General features: G+C 37.9%; 1 long non-coding RNA gene and 1 pseudogene across 2 annotated transcripts in view; both read right to left on the reverse strand.

Moving 5' to 3' along the window:
• The window catches only part of LOC114217611 (uncharacterized), a 35999-nt gene that overhangs the window by 10163 nt on the left and 9100 nt on the right, over nt 1-16736 (reverse strand). The gene's annotated exons all lie outside the window — the stretch shown is intronic.
• On the reverse strand, nt 4194-4835 carry LOC114217610 (large ribosomal subunit protein uL30 pseudogene; annotated as a pseudogene).

Genomic DNA, 16736 nt, shown 5'->3' on the forward strand with positions numbered 1-16736 from the left:
AACTACTGCTTTAAGGTACACATTTGCCTTCCATCCTGCTACACTGAGAAAAAATAAAAGAGAATGTACTCAGGCTAGTGCTGATAGGCACCACATTAATTTCTGAAGGGCAAACTGATGTGTGATAAAAATTCAGACAAGGAAACTGCAGTCAGTATAATTGAGGATATCATGTTAAATACCCTGAATGGGATGGGGTGGTGGACGACTGTTTGCCAATCAAGGCCTGTGGACAGATGAGAGATCAGAACCTCATCCAGTGACTGGCATTCTAGGGACAAATGGATAAGGGGTAGATAACACTGGTGTTGTGGCCAAACATGTAGACTCTATAGGCACATTGCCTGGCACAAGTCCCAACTGTCCCACCAAATTCCATTAAGTGATTTATTCAGCCTCTATGTTCCTCAGTTTTCTTTGTATATAAGGATCACAATGATAATGACTATCTCAGGGCCGTTGGGAGCAGAACATATTGATAACTGGAAAGTGCATTTAGAAGTGCTCACCACATTGTATGTACTATGTAAGGGGTTTGTGAAAGAAGTCATAAAAGGATAGGAACCACTACAGTAATGTTATGATAACTGATATCTCTGAATAACCCTTAAAACTATGCTTTAGGGCTAACCAACAGATCTGGACAGTCCCTCCTCTGAAAGGTCTTACAAAGTAAAAGGTAAATGAAGGCAAATGCCTACAGCTAAAGAAACCTAAGCATACAGGAGGAAGAGACCAACAGAGGCATATACCAACATTATTTTTCTTTCTTTTTTTTTTTTTTGAAGAAAAGCTGAAAAATAAGCAGTGGCATAAAAATATATGGATACTGATATAAAAAGCAAGCAAGCCTTGGGATCTAAACCTACACCAAAACATTTACAGAAGAGTTAATACCTATTCTTCTCAAGCTATTCCCAGAAACGGAAGAGGAAGGAGAAGTTCAAAATTCATCCTACCACACCAGCATTAGCCTGATACCAAGATCAAAGACACAAAGAAAGAAAGAAAAACCATAGGCCAGTGTCTTTGATGAACACATGTAAAATTCCCCAACTATGAGCAAAACAAATTCAGTACATGAACAGGATCGTTCATCATGGTCACGTGGGATTTATCCCTGGGATACAAGGGTGGTTCAATATCCACAAATCAACGTGATACATCACATTAATAAGAGGAAGGATAAAAACCATATGATCATGTTAACAGATGCAGAGAAAGCATCTGACAAACTACTACATCCGTTCATGATACAAAGGCTCACCAAAGTGGGTTCAGGGGAAACAGAAATGAACATAATAAAGGCCCTATATGAATAACTCACAGTAAACCACATACTCAATAAGTGAAAAACTGAAAGCTTTTCCTCTAAGATCAGGAAGATGACAAGCATGTCCACTCTCACCACTTTTATTCACCATAGTATTGGACATCATAGCCACAGCAATCAGACAAGAGAAAGAAAGAAAAGGCATCCAAAGTGGTAAGGAGGAAGTAAAACTGTCACTATTGCAGATGACATGATACTATACATACAAAACCCAAAAGTTCCCATCAAAAAAACCCCACAAAAAACAGGAAGAAAGTATCAGAATACATGAACTCAGTGAAGTTGCAGGATACAATATCAACATACAGAAATCTGTTGCATTTTTATATAGTAACGAGGAAGCAGAGAGAGAGATTAAACCTATTCCACTTACAAGTGCACCAAAAAGAAAACAACACCTAGGAATAAATTTAACCAAGGAGGTGAAAGACCTATCCTCTGAGAACTAGAAGTCACTGATGAAAGAAATTTGAAGATAACACAAACAAATGGAAAAATATACCACGCCCATGGACTGGAAGAATGAAGATCGTTGGAATGTCCATACTGCTCAAAGCAATCTACAGATTCAGTGCAATCCCTATCAAAACAGCACTAGCATTTTCCACCAACCTAGAATTTTGGAATTTCCATGAAACCAAAAAAGACCTCGAACAGCCAAGGCAACCTTGAGAGAGAAGAACAAAGCTGGAGGTATCACAAGCCCAGATTTCAAGATGTACTGCAAGGCTATAGTAATCAAAACAGTATGGTACCAGCACAAAGAGAGACCCAGAGATCCATGGAACAGGACAGAGAGCTCAGAAATGAACCCATGATCCTCTGGTCAGTTAATCGACAGCAAAGGGGGCAAGGGTATACAATGGGGGAAAGAGCGTCTTTTCAGTAAATGGTGCTGGGGAAACTGGATAGCTATATGAAAAAAAGAATGAGACTGGTCAATTTTTTTTTTTTTAAAGATTCATTCACTCATTTATTTGAGAGAGAGTGAGCGAGCACGCACACATGAGCGGGAAGGAGGAGCAGAGGAAGACGGACAAGCAGACTTCCCACGGAGCAGGGTGCCCAACGCATGGTCCAATCCCAGGACCCCGAGATCATGACCTAAGCTGAAGGCAGATGCTTAACTGACTGAGCCACCCAGGCACCCCTGGACCACTTTCCTTTCTTTTTTTTTTTTTTTTTTAAAGATTTTATTTATTTATTTGAGAGAGAATGAGAGATAGAGAGCACGAGAGGGAAGAAGGTCAGAGGGAGAAGCAGACTCCCCGCTGAGCAGGGAGCCCAATGTGGGACTCGATCCCGGGACTCCAGGATCATGACCTGAGCCGAAGGCAGTCGCTTAACCAACTGAGCCACCCAGGTGCCCCCTTGGACCACTTTCTTATACTACATACCAAAATAAACTTAAGATGGATTAAAGAGCTAAACGTGAGGTATAGAACCAAAAACTCCTAAGAGAAAACCTAGGCAGTAAACCCTTGGACATTGGCCTCAGCAACATACTTATGGATAGCTCTCCTCAGGCAAGTAAAACAAAGGCAGTAACACACCATTGGGACCACCGCAAAGGAAACCATCAACACAATGAAAAGGCAACCTACTGAATGGAAGAAAATATTTACAAGTGGTATTTCCAATAAGGGGCTCATTTCCAAAATATGTAAAGCACTCACACAAGTCAAGATGGAAATAACTAATCATCAGATTGAAAGATGGGCAGAGCATCTGAAAAAACATTTCCCCCCAAAAGATATAAAAATAAGCTGAAATAAGATGAAAAAGATGCTCCACATCACTATCATCAAGGAAATGCAAACCAAAACCACAATGAGATAGCACCTCACAACTATCAGAATGGCCAGAATCACAAAGATGAGAAATGACAAGTATCAGTGGGGATGTGGAGAAAAAGAAGCCCTCATGCACTGTAGGTGGGAATGTAAATTGGTACAGCCACTGGGGAGAACTATGGAGTTTCCTCAAAATATTAAAAATTAGAAACACCATACAATCCAGTAATTCCATGATTGGCTGTTTACCTAAGAAAACAAAGACACAAATTTGAAAAGGTATATCCACCCCATGTGGATAATACTACAGCACTATTTACAACAGACATGATGTGGCAACAATCTAAGTGTCCACTGATAGGTTGAACAATTAAGAAGACGTCATATGGAATACTACTCAGCTATAAAAAAAAGAATGAGATCTTGCCCTTCGCAACAGCATGGTTGGATCTAGAGGGTATTTTGCTAACTGAAAGAAGTTAGAGAGCAAGCAAGAACCATATGATTTCACTTACATGTGGAATGACAAACAAAAATGAATAAAAACAAAACAGACCCATAAATGAGAACTGTTGTTTGCCAGAGGGGAGGTGAGTGTGAGTGTGAGTGTGGAATCAGTGAAATAAGTGATAGGGATTAAGACTTACAAACTTCCAGTTATAAAATAAAAAAGTCATAAAGATATAAAGTACAGGAATGGAAAAATAGTCACAAGAAAAAAAGTTTTGAAATCTGTATCACAGCATCTCTATTATTTTTTTTTTTTTTTTAGAATTTCAGCAACAGCATTTTTATTTGTAAATCATGCAAAAGCCTATGAAATAGGTTTTCTTAGAACAGACCCATCTTGGCTAACTCAGTGGCACAATTCAAAAGTGAAAAATTAAGATATATTCTTTGTACAGAAGAGTCTTTAATAAACCCAAGGAATGTTTTCCACCAAGATACAAACTAGACCCTAGTTTTGCATGCAAAGGCTGATGACTTTTATCACACACCAGGATTTGCTTTAATAGTTAAGGGACAGCAGTCAGGCTAGCAAAAAGTCACCAAGACAACAAAACATTTCCATGAGAGTAGTCATTTATTAACTGGCCAGATTACAAAAATAATCATGGCAGATACCTTAGTTCATCCTTCTAATAAGCCTATTGATCTGGTCTTCCCTGTTACCAGCATCTCCACCTTCTACAAAATGGGTGGTCTTTTTCTTCATTCCCCCTTGTGGAGAAGATAATTTGAAGGGCCATAAAAAGTTGTTTGCTTCTTTGAAACGTTTTCCAACAGTATAGATCTCGTGAATCCGATCCTCCATGCAGATGATGCCATATTTACCAAGAGATTGGGCAATCAATGTGTTATTTGTCAGGGCAATTCGCTTCTTGTTGATTTTGCCATAACCACGCTTGTAGATCAATTCATTCACTGACTTCAGATTTGGGTACCCCCATGCTATATAAGGTTCCACAATCCTTAGCATGTTAACTGAAGCCTTGTTGAGCTTAACAAAGGTGCCATTGAAGATCTGGTGAAGGCGAAGAAGCTGCAACACCTTTCGAACCTTTGGGCTCACACCACTGATACCTCTGATCCTGAGGACAAATGCCAATTTGGGTTCTGCAGGTACGTAGAAGTTGCCAGCTTTTCTTGCCATCCTTGCCATTTGAATCTCAATTCTGTACATCTGCCTATATTCCTTGTGGTAATGCTTAGCTTTTTCATAGACAAGCTTCCTTCCTGCCTTTCAAAGCATCTTCTGAGCAAACTTCTTCCTCAGAAGCTTGATCTTCAACTCTGCGAAATTCCTTCACTTCTTCTTAAGGGTTTCTGGCACAGCAGGAATCTTCTTTTTCTTCTCTTCTGCACCCTCCATGGTTCCAGCCGGAAAAGAGCAGCATCTCTATTATTATTAACAGGAAGAATTAATAGAATATCTACAGTACGGGAAATATAGCTAATATCTCCTTTTTGTTGCATTTTTACCTAATTCATTTGTCACCTTCGCCGTTCATTCTACTCATCAATAACCAAACTACATTTGCATTGAATATTAGTTTGCCCACAGACTTTAATTATCTCATCTACATTTGAAACTATTGATTTATAAGGCTGTTTGACCTTTATTGTATTATCAGGAATTACTCATCTGTAACTTTCTTTTTTAAGAACAAGATATTCATAACTAAAGACAAGCATTTAATAACCATGTCTACAACGAATTTCTAAACACTCAATCTGGCATCTCAATTTTTGTTGAAATCTCCATATTCATTAAATATCCTTTCCTGACTGTTCCTCAGAAAATTTTCAGATCATGTAACAGCATCTAAATTAGATACAAGAATATCCTTTCTCCTCAAGCATTGCCAAACATTTGATAGATATAATCCTGTGTGCAGAAGTTGTGGCAAGTTATACTTCTGCCACAAAAACAAGCACACTGGCAATGTTATGGCGAAAATAAAAGATGTTTTATGTGAAAGTGAGTCTACTGAAAGAGACAGAGACTTATAATTACTAAAATTCTAGTTGAATGCCATATCTTCCAGTCTAAGTAGTCATAGCATGCAAGTAGTTCGTATTTCCAAAGGTCCAGTTCAATCAATATTCATAAAGCTGAAAAGAACATCGTTCTTAGGGGCGCCTGGGTGGCTCAGATGGTTAAGCGTCTGCCTTCGGCTCGGGTCATGATCCCAGGGTCCTGGGATCGAGTCCCACATCGGGCTCCCTGCTCCTTGGGAGCCTGCTTCTCCCTCTGCTTCTCTCTCTCTCTCCCTCTGTCTCTCATGAATAAATAAATAAAATCTTTAAAAAAAAAAGTTAGCTGGAGAAAATAAAACTTTAAAAAAAAAAAAAAAACATCGTTCTTAGTCACGAGACCTTTTTAATTTGCTATATTCCCTGCATCTGAAGCAGAATGCAGATAAAATAGGCTTTGATGGCTGGGAAATCATTCTAGTTCTCTTCCATGGAGGAAGAGAAACCGGTGTCCTTCTCCTTGACTTGTGCGCTGCTACATCATCATCATAAGTATGTCTGCTTATGGGGAATTGGTTATTCTCCCTCAGGCCAAAAGTCATATAAGAATATGTTTTGGAAGCAGACACAAGAAGTTGTTTTGAGATCAAAAGATTTACCTTAAATTCAGGCTCTAACACTGATCAACTATATGATTAAGGGCACATTTTTTTTTCATACTTTATCAAATTTTTATTTAAATTCCAGTTAGTTAACAACAGTGTAGTATTAGGTATACTAGTTTGCTTAAACTTATATATATTAGTTTTAGGTATAGAATTTAGTGATTCATCACTTACATATAACACCCAGTACTCATCACAAGTGCCCTCCTTCATGCCCATCACCCATTTAACCCATCTCTCTGCCCACCTTCCCTCCAGCAACCCTCAGTCTGCTGTATGGTTTGCCTTTTTTTTCCTCCATGTTCATCTGTTTTGTTTCTTAAGTTCCACAAATGACTGAAATCATACAATATTGGTCTTTCTCTGACTGACTTATTTCACTTAGCATAATATACTCTACCTTCAACCACATCACTGCAAATGAAATTTCATTCTTTTGAGGGATGAGTATTATATATAAATGCATAAAATTGTGATATATATATAAACATATAAACATCAGAATGCATGTATCCCTTCAAATCAATATTTTTGTATCTTTTGGGTAAATACCTCCTAGTACAATTGCTAGGTTGTAGGATAGTTCTATTTGTAACTTTTTGAGGAACCTCCACACTGTTGTCCACAGTGACTGCACCAGTTTGCATTCCCACCAAGAGTGTAAGAGGGTTTCCCTTCCTCTACATCCTTACCAACATGTTATTTCCTGTGTTAATTTCAGCCATTCTGGCAGATATAAGATGGTATCTAATTGTAGTTTTGATTTGGATTTCCCTGATGATGAGTGATGTTGAGCATCTTTTCATGTGTCTGTTAGCCATCTGTATGTCTTCTTTGGAGAAATGCCTATTCATGTCTTCTGTCCTTTTTTTTAAACTGGATTATTTGGTTTTGGGTTACTGAGTTCTATAAGTCTTATATATTTTGGACACTAACCCTTTATCAGATATGTCATTTGCAAATATCTTCTCCCATACCAAAGGTTGCCTTTTAGTTTTCTTGATTGCTTCCTTGCTGTGCAGAAACGTTTTATCTTAATGAAGTCCCAATAGTTTATTGTTGCTTTTGGTTTCCCTTGCCTCAGAAAATATATCGAGTAAGAAGCTGCTACAACCAAAGTCAAAGAAGTTACTGCCTGTGTTTTCCTCTAGGATTTTGATGGTTTGTCTCATATTTAAGTCTTTTATCCATTTTGAATTTATTTTTGTGCATAGTATAAGTGGTCTGCTTTCATTCTTCCGCATGTGGCTGTCCAATTCTCCCAATGCCATTTGTGGAAGAGACTCTTTTTTCCACTGGATATTCTTTCCTGCTTTGTCAAAGATTAGTTGACCATATAGTTGTGGGTCCATTTCTGGGTTTTCCATTCTGTTCTATGGGTCTATGGGTCAGTTTTTATGCCAGTACCATACTGATTTGATCACTACAGCTTTGTAATACAACTTGAAGTCCAGAATTGTGATGCCTCAGCTTTGCTTTTCTTTTTCAAGGTTGCCTTGGCTATTCAGTCTTTCATGGTTCCATACAAATTTTAGGATTGTTTGTTCTAGTTCTGTGAAAAATGCCGTTGGTGTTTTGACAGGGGTTGCATTAAATGTGTAGATTGCTTTGTGTAGTACAGACATTTTAACAATATTTGCTTTTCCAATCCATGAACATGGAATGTTTTCCATTTCTTTGTGTCATCTTCAGTTTTTTCCATTAGTATTTTATAGTTTTCAGAGTACAGATCTTTTACCTCTTTGGTTTTTTTTTTTTAAACTTAATAGAGTCTTGATTTCATTTGTAAAATGGAGGTAATCCCTGCCTCACAAAGTTTTTATGATGATTAAATAAGGCAGTGACTTTTTTTGCTGTAACCCATATGAAAATATTTTGTATTAGAATCCAGTATACATTATGAGTGTGCAGTGTATAAATGTAAAACCCAAATAAGTTTCACATAATAATTATCTTTATTAGTTGAGATGCATGCTGATGTTTTTCTATTTTATAGTATCCTCTTTGTTTTTGAAAAACACCTGGGGTATATGGGAGGGAGATTTGTTTACTTATCTCATAGCCTGTGCTGGAGGGGCAGGGTCATTGGGAAACTTCTCCAAGAACAAAATATCTGGCGGGCACCATTTCCCTCTCCTGCTCCCCAGCTTGCACAGACACCTGCAGGAACCATCATTCTCCACCTAGCTTGCTAAGAACGCACCCTGCCCATGCATACTTATGCCAATCTGCCCCCTTCAACATAGGAGCCTCAGCAGGAGTTTTGGGCAGCTGAAGGTCCCCTCCCATACAGGCATTTGTGGACCTTGCTGACACAAGTGCCCCACCACTGTGCTCCCCTGCAGAATTGCCCCCTCCAGCCCTGCAGCAGGCATTTTTCTAAAAACAGTTCCAGGTTCCTTCCTGCAGCAGATCTATGCAAACCTTGCTAACACTCTGTGCCCTGCCCCACATTCTCCTGAAGACCTGGCTCCCTCCAATATACCCTTGACCAGAGCCCATCCAAAGTGTTGCCATAAGCCTGGCAGTGTGCAAGTACCCCTGGCAGGGGCAAGCACCACTCCAAAGAGACTCCTTCCCTGGTACAGAGGGGAAGATAACTACCCATATTGGAGCAGCTCTGTTCCCAGCAGTGGGCTGGGAATAGACATCTGGTCTGAATGCAAACCCTGTCCACCAACCAAAGTTTCTCAGGGGACAACACAGGTAAAGCAAAGTGCAGTTCAGTGCTCCTGCAGCTCTGGTGAACATCTGCTCTAACTCAACTCAAGCTCAAGTGGCTCCAGACTGGCCCAATAACAACACAGGGACCAAAGCCTGCCCACAACAGGCAAAGAGAGGCATTGCAGATAGCTGGAATGAAAGCAAACATGATTCAGTCATAACAGTAGGGAGCATGCAACACACACAGGAGACACCCCTCAAGTGCAGGTTCTGGTGAACAGGGGACATTGCACTGCAGGACACTACAGGACCTCTTCTTAAAACCACTGCTTTGAAGACCAAGAGAGACAAAAACAGACACAAAGGGTTAGACAAAATGAGACAGAGGAACATATCCCAAATGAAAGAACAGGACAAAATCACAGCAAGAGAAGTAAACAAAATGGAAATAAGTAATATACCTGTTACACAGAATATAAAGGCTAACCATCATAAAGTTACTCACTGGACTTGAGAAAATAGTGGAGAACCTTAGTGAAACCAATGACACAGAACATAAAGAACCAATCAGATGAATTCAGGAACTGAAATAAATACAGTAGATGAAACAGACTAGAGGAAACAGAAGAATGGATGAGCAACCTGGAGGACAGAGTGATAGAAAGCAATGAAGGTGAACAGCAGAGAGAAAAAAATAAAAAATGAAAACACACTTTAGGAACTCAGCAACACCATCGTGCATAATAACATTCACATTATAGGGATTCCAGAAGGAGAAGAGAAAGAAAGGGGGGCAGCAAATTTATTAGAAGAAATAATAGATGAAAACTTCCTTATCTGGGAAGGAAACAGAGATCCAGATCCAGGAGACACACAGAGCTCCCAACAGAATCCACCCAAGGAGGGTCACGCCAAGAAACAGTGATTAAAATGGCCAACAGTAGTGATAGAGAATTTTCAAAGCAGCACAAGAAAGGAAACAGTTACATACAAGGGAAAGGCTATTAGCTGATTTTTCAGCAGAAACTTTGCAGGCCTGAAGAAAGCATGATGTATTCAAAATGCTGAAAGGAAAAACAACAACAACAACAAAAAAACCTGCAGCTAAGAATACTCTATCCAGCAAGGCTATCACTCATAATAGAAGGAGAGAGAAACAGCTTCCCAGAAAAACAAATGTTAAAGGAATTCATAAGCACTAAACCAACCCTATAAGAAATGTAAAAGGGGACTCTTTAAGTGGAAAGGAAATACCATATAGTAAGAATAGGAAAAATAGGAAACACAAAAGCAGTGAAATCAAACATATCTATAAAAATCAGTCAGGGGATTCACAAAATAAAAGGATGTAAAGTATGACACTATAAACCAAAAATGCGGGGTGCAGAGGAGTAAAGAATGGGTTCATACTTAAGCAGCCCTCAACTTAATATAGACTGCTATACACATAAGATGTTATGCACAAGTCTAATGGTAACCCCAAATAAAAAATCAATAATATATATACAAAAAAAGAGAAAGGAATCCAAGTATATCACTAAAGAAAGCCAGCAAGCAGTGAGAGAGCAAGAAAAGAAACAGAACTACAAAAACAACTATAAACTGAGTAACAAAATGGGCAATAATTATATACCTATCAATAATTACTTGGAATGTAAATGGACTAAACACTCCAATCAAAAGACACAGGGTGACAGAATGGATAAAAAGGAAATACTCCTCTATATGCTGCCTACAAGAGACTTATTTCAGACCTAAAGACACATACGAATGAAAAGGGAGGGAAAAGCATTTATCATTCAAATGGAAGTGAAAAGAAAGCCAGAGTAGCAATACTTATATCGGACAAAATAGAATTAAAAAAAAAGACTATAACAAGAGACAAAGGACGACACTATGTAATAATAAAGGAAACAATCCAATAAGAAGACATAACAATTGTAAATATTTGTGCACCCAATGTGGGAGCATGTGAATACATAAAGCAGCTAATAACAAGCATAAAGGAAGTAATCAATAGTAATACAATAATAGTACTTTAAAACCCCACTTACATCAATGGATAGATCATCCAAACAGAAAATCAACAAGGAAACAGTGGCTTTGAATGCACATTGGACCAGATGGATCTAACAGATATATTCAGAACATTCCATCCTAAAAAAGCAGAATACACATTCTTTTCAAGTGCACAAAGAACAATCTCCACAAGAGATCACGTATTAGGTCACAAAACAAGTCTAAACAAATTCACAAAGATTGAAGTCATATCATGCATCTTTTCTGACCACAAAGCTATGAAACTAGCAATGAACCACAAGAAAAAAATCTGGAAAGAACAGAAATACATGGGGGCACCTGGGTGGCTCAGTTGGTTAAGCGACTGCCTTCGGCTCAGGTCATGATCCTGGAGTCCCAGGATCGAGTCCCGCATCGGGCTCCCTGCTCAGCGAGGAGCCTGCTTCTCCCTCTAACCCTCCCCCCTCTCATGTACTCTCTCTCTCTCTCTCATTCTCACTCTCTCAAATAAATAAATAAATCTTAAAAAAAAAAAGAACAGAAATACATGTAGACTGAATAACATATTACCTAACAATGAATGGGTTAGCCAAGACATCAAAGAAGAAATCAAAAAGTACATTGAGGCAAATGAAAATGAAAACACAACAGTCCAAAATTTTGGGCATGCAGTAAAAGCTGTTCTAAGAAGGAAGAATATAGCAATGCAGGCCTAGCTCAAGAAACAAGACAAATCTCAAATAACCTAAACTTAAATATAAAGGAGCTTGAAAAGGAAGAACAAAGAAAACCCAAAAGCAACAAAAGGAAATAAAAATTGAAGCAAAAATAAATGAAATCTAAAAAAAAAAGAAAAAAAAAGAAAAAGAAATAGAACAATGAAACCAGGAGCTGGTTCTTTGAAAAGATCAACAGAAATGTTACACCTCTATCCAGATTCTTAAAAAAAAAGATTTAAACAAAATAAATGAAAGAGGAGAAATAACACCGAAGAGATACAAAGGATTGTAAGACAATATTATGAAAAATTATACGCCAACAAATTGGACAACCTAGAAGAAATGGATAAATTCCTAAAACCCTATAATCTCCCAAAACTAAATCAGGAAGAAATAGAAAATTTAAACAGAATAACCAGGAATGAAATTGAATCAGTGATCAAAAAACTCCCAACAAACAGAAGTCCAGGACCAGATGGCTTCACAGGTGATTCTACCAAACATTTAAAGAGTTTCTTAAAGTATTTCAAAAAATAGAAGAGAAAGGAAAGCTTCCAAATTCCTTCTATGAGGCCACATTACCCTGATACCAAAACCAGATAAAGACACTATGAAAAAAGAGAACTACAGACCCATATCTCTGATGAACATAGATGCAAAAATAAACAAAATATTAGCAAACTGAATCCAACAATTTGTTAAAAAAAAAAAAAAAAAGCATTCACCACAATCAAATGGGATTTATTCCTGAGATGCAAGAGTGGTTCAATATTTGCAAATCAGTCATCATATCCCATCAAGAAGAGAAAGGATAAAAACCATAAGATCATTTCAATAGATGCAGAAAAAGCATTTGACAAACTACAACATCCATTCATGATAAAAATCCTCAACGAAGTAGGTTTAGAGGGAACATACCTCACCATAATAAAGGCCGTATGTGAAAACCCACAGCTAACATCATACACAATGATGAAAAACTGAGAGTTTTTCCCCTTAAGATCAGGAGCAAAACAAGGATGGGCACTCTCACCACTTTTATTCAACATAGCACTGGAAGTCCTAGCCATAGCAATCAGATAAGAAATAAAACCATCCAAATTGGAAGCAAAGAACTGAAACAGTCACAGCTTGCCGATGACATGATACTATACATAGAAAATCCTAAATACTGCACAAAAAACTACTAGAATTGATAAATGATTTCACTAAGGTTGCAGTATACAAAATCAATATACAGAAATCCATTGCATTTCTATACATACACTAATAATGAAACAGCAGAAAGAAATTAAAAAAACAATCCCATTTACAATTGCCCCCCAAATAATAAAATACCTAGGAATAAACTTAACCAAGGAGGTCAAAGACCTATACTCTGAAAACTATAAAACACAGATTAAAGAAACTGAAGATGACACAAAGAAATGGAAAAACATTCCGTGTTCATGGACTGGAAGAACAAATATCGTTAAAATGTCTATACTACCCAATCTACAGATTCAATTCAATCCTTATCAAAATATCAACAGCATTTTTCACAGAACTAGAATCCTAAATCCTAAAATATGTATAGAACCATAAAAAAACCTGAACAGCCAGAGCAATCTTGAAAAAGAAGAACAAAACTGCAGGCATTACAATTTTCAGATTTCAAGATAAACTATAAAGCTGTAGTAATCCAGACAGTATGGTACTGGCACAAAAACAGACACAGAGATCCATGGAACAGAACGGAGAGCCCAGAAACAAACCTAATTATATGGTCAATTATTCTTTGACAAAGGAGGCAAGAACATGCAATGGGAAAAAGTCTCTTCAACAAACGGTTGGGAAAACTGGACAATTGCATGCAAAACAAAGTGGACCACGTTCTTACCCCATACACAGAAATAAACTCAAAATGAATTAAGAATTTAAATGTGAGACCTGAAACCATAAAAATCCTTAAAGAGAGCACAGTTTCTCTGACATTGGCTGCAGCAACATTTTTCTAGGCCTGACTCTTTAGGCAAGGGAAACAAAAGCAAAAATAAACTATTGGGACTACATCAAAATAAAAAGCTTCTACAGATCAAAGGAAACAAGTCAACAAAAGTAAAAGACAACCTACAGAATGGAGAAGATCCTTGCTAGTAACATATCTGATGAAAGTTTGAATTCCAAAAATATATGAAGAACTTAGACAACTCAGGGTGCCTGGGTGGCTCAGTTGGTTAAGTGTCTGCTTCAGCTCTGGTCATGATCCCAGGTTTCTGAGATCGAGGCCCACACTGGGCTCCCTGCACAGCGGGAAACCTGCTTCTCCCTCTCTCCAACCCCCACTCCTGCTCGCTCTCTCGCTATCTCTCTCTCTCAAAATAAAAATCTTTTTAAAAAAAGAACTTACACAACTCAACACCAAAAAACACAAATAATCCAACTGAAAAACAGGCAAAAGACATGGACATTTCTAGAGACGACATACACGTGAAGAGATGCTCAACATTACTAATCATCATGAAAATGCAAGTCAAAACCACAGTGAGGTAGCACCTCAACCTGTGAGAATGGCTAAAAACAAAAACACAAGAAACAACAAATGTGTTAAGAATGTGGAGAAAAAGGAACCCTCTTGCACTGTTGGTTGGAATGCAAACTGGTGCAGCTGCTGTGGAAAATAGTATGGAGGCTCCTCAAAAAATTAAGAATAGAATTACCATATGATCCAGTAATTCCGCTACTGGGTATTTACCCAAAGGACACAGAAACACTATTTTGAAAAGATATATGCACCCCTGTGCTTACTGCAGCTTTATTTGCAATAGCCAAATTATGGAAGCAGCCCAAGTGTCCACTGATAGAGCAATGGATCAAGATGTGGTGTATGTGTGTATACACACACACACACACACACACACACACACACACACACACAATGGAGTATTAGCCATAAAAAAGAATGAAATCTTGCCGTTTGCAATATAGATGGATCTAGAGAGTATAATGCTAAGTGAAATCAGTCAGAGAAAGATAAATACTTTATGATTTCACTCATGTGGAATTTAAGAAACAAAAGAAAAAAAGAAACAAACCAAGAAACAGACTCTTAACTATAGAAAACAAACTGATGGTTACCAGAGGGGTGGTGAGGGGGGATGGATGAATTAGATGAAGCGGCTTAAGAGTACACTTATCTTGATGGGCACTGAGTAGTGTACCGAATTGTTCAATCACTATATTTTAATACCTGAAATGAATATAACACTGTATGTTAACTCTGCTGGAATTAAAATTAAAAAAAAAAACATAATCAAGAGAATGATACTCTGAAGACACGGCAAGATGTAAAACTGTTGATTTTAGTAACAGTCTGAATACTACTCAGTGAAAATAACCAAAAAAATGACAGATGCATGCGATAAAACTGATAAATCTCCAAAACATAAAAAAGACATTCAGCTGACCTCAGATAGCCCAAATTATCATAAAAGATAATAAAATGGTTTTTTTAAAACAAAACAAAAAGATAAAGGGAAGACATTTTATAATTATGTACATGTAAATCCACTAAGAAAACAAAAATTCTACATATCTATTCATCTACTAAGTTTCAAAATACATGAAGCCCAAACTGACAGAAATTAAAGAGGAAATAAACAAATACACAACATTCCTTTCTCAGTATTCCATAGGACAAGTTAACAAAAGTATCAGGAAGAACCCAAAGGCCTGAAACAAAATTATCAACTGCATCTGGGTTGGCCAGGAAGCAGATGCCATGGCAGGATTCAACATGAAAGTGCTATTTGTAGGAGGGAGCATGAGAAGGGAGATGTGTTCAGAACACCATACTAGAATGAGAGGGAAGAAAGGAAGTCCCAGACTACAACACAGGTCCAGGAAAGTTTCATACAGGCCCATAGGGGTCTTCACGCCTGTTAGAAAAGTCTTGCATGTCCTAAGGCAGGAACGGGCCTTGCTCATTTATGAACTGAAAGCAGAGTACGGGAAGCCTGGACTCAGTATGAACATGATGGTTGATCCAGAGGGGTCATATCTGGCTGGAGTGGTGAACTATGCCCCCTGCAAGAGGAGATCTCAGTGATAAATTTGCATGGCCACTACCAACTACTCTTTGCATCATACAGACTTCTAGGAGAAGCTTCCAAGTGGCTTCCATGGATCTCACTTCCTAAGGAAAGTCTTAGAAAAGGCAGGGGTGGGGGTGGGGTTAGTGGTATGAACTAAATCCCCCCAATACAGTTGACCCTTACACACTGTGGGTTAGGGGTGCTGATCCCCTGCACAAAAATCCACATATAACTTTTGAACCCCCAAAACTTAACTGATAGCCTACTGTTAATCAGAAGCTTTACTGATACCATAGTCAGTTAACACATATTTGTATGTTATATGTATTATACATACTGTGTTCTTACAATAAAGCTAGAAAAAAAGTCAAGAAAATCATTAAGGAAAATACATTTACAGTATTGTATTGAAAAAAATCCACATATACGTGGATCCATGCAGTGCAAACCCATGCTGTTCGAGGGCCAACCAAATTTATTTTTCTTATATATGTAGAGACCTATACTTATACTTCTTTTGAGACACAAAGCATTTAATAGGGATCCTCAAAACCCTCAAGAAAAGGTAAAACTGCCATCTGAGAATTAAACTAGAAAAATCTGCACATAATGGAGATTAGTCGTCTGTAAGACCAAAGAACTGCAAGTCTACAACCAAATGATTCAAAAAAGAAAGCCAAATTAACTATATTTTATCTTTTCTGTAAAAAACCTATGTGAAGAGAAGGCAAACGGTTATCATGGAACCTAGAAAAGGGGGAGGTCACATCTGGTGGACACACCTTCACATCATGGAAGAAAGCCCTACCCAGTTGCTACTAATGTCTAAGTGCTATTGTTTTGTTCTATAGTAGGGATGGGGTTAGACTGTTTGATCTCTTGCTTTTGGGCCCATATGTTCACTGAGTCACTTATCCTCATGCTATGAAAATACCCACACCAGATAAAAAATACCTCAAAGATTAAGGAGGTGCATCATAATTATCTTTCTT

Source organism: Eumetopias jubatus, unplaced genomic scaffold, assembly GCF_037043125.1.
Source record: "Eumetopias jubatus isolate StellerSeaLion01/CBP00866 unplaced genomic scaffold, mEumJub1_p1.0 scaffold_5, whole genome shotgun sequence".
NCBI classification, from domain to species: Eukaryota; Metazoa; Chordata; class Mammalia; order Carnivora; family Otariidae; genus Eumetopias; species Eumetopias jubatus.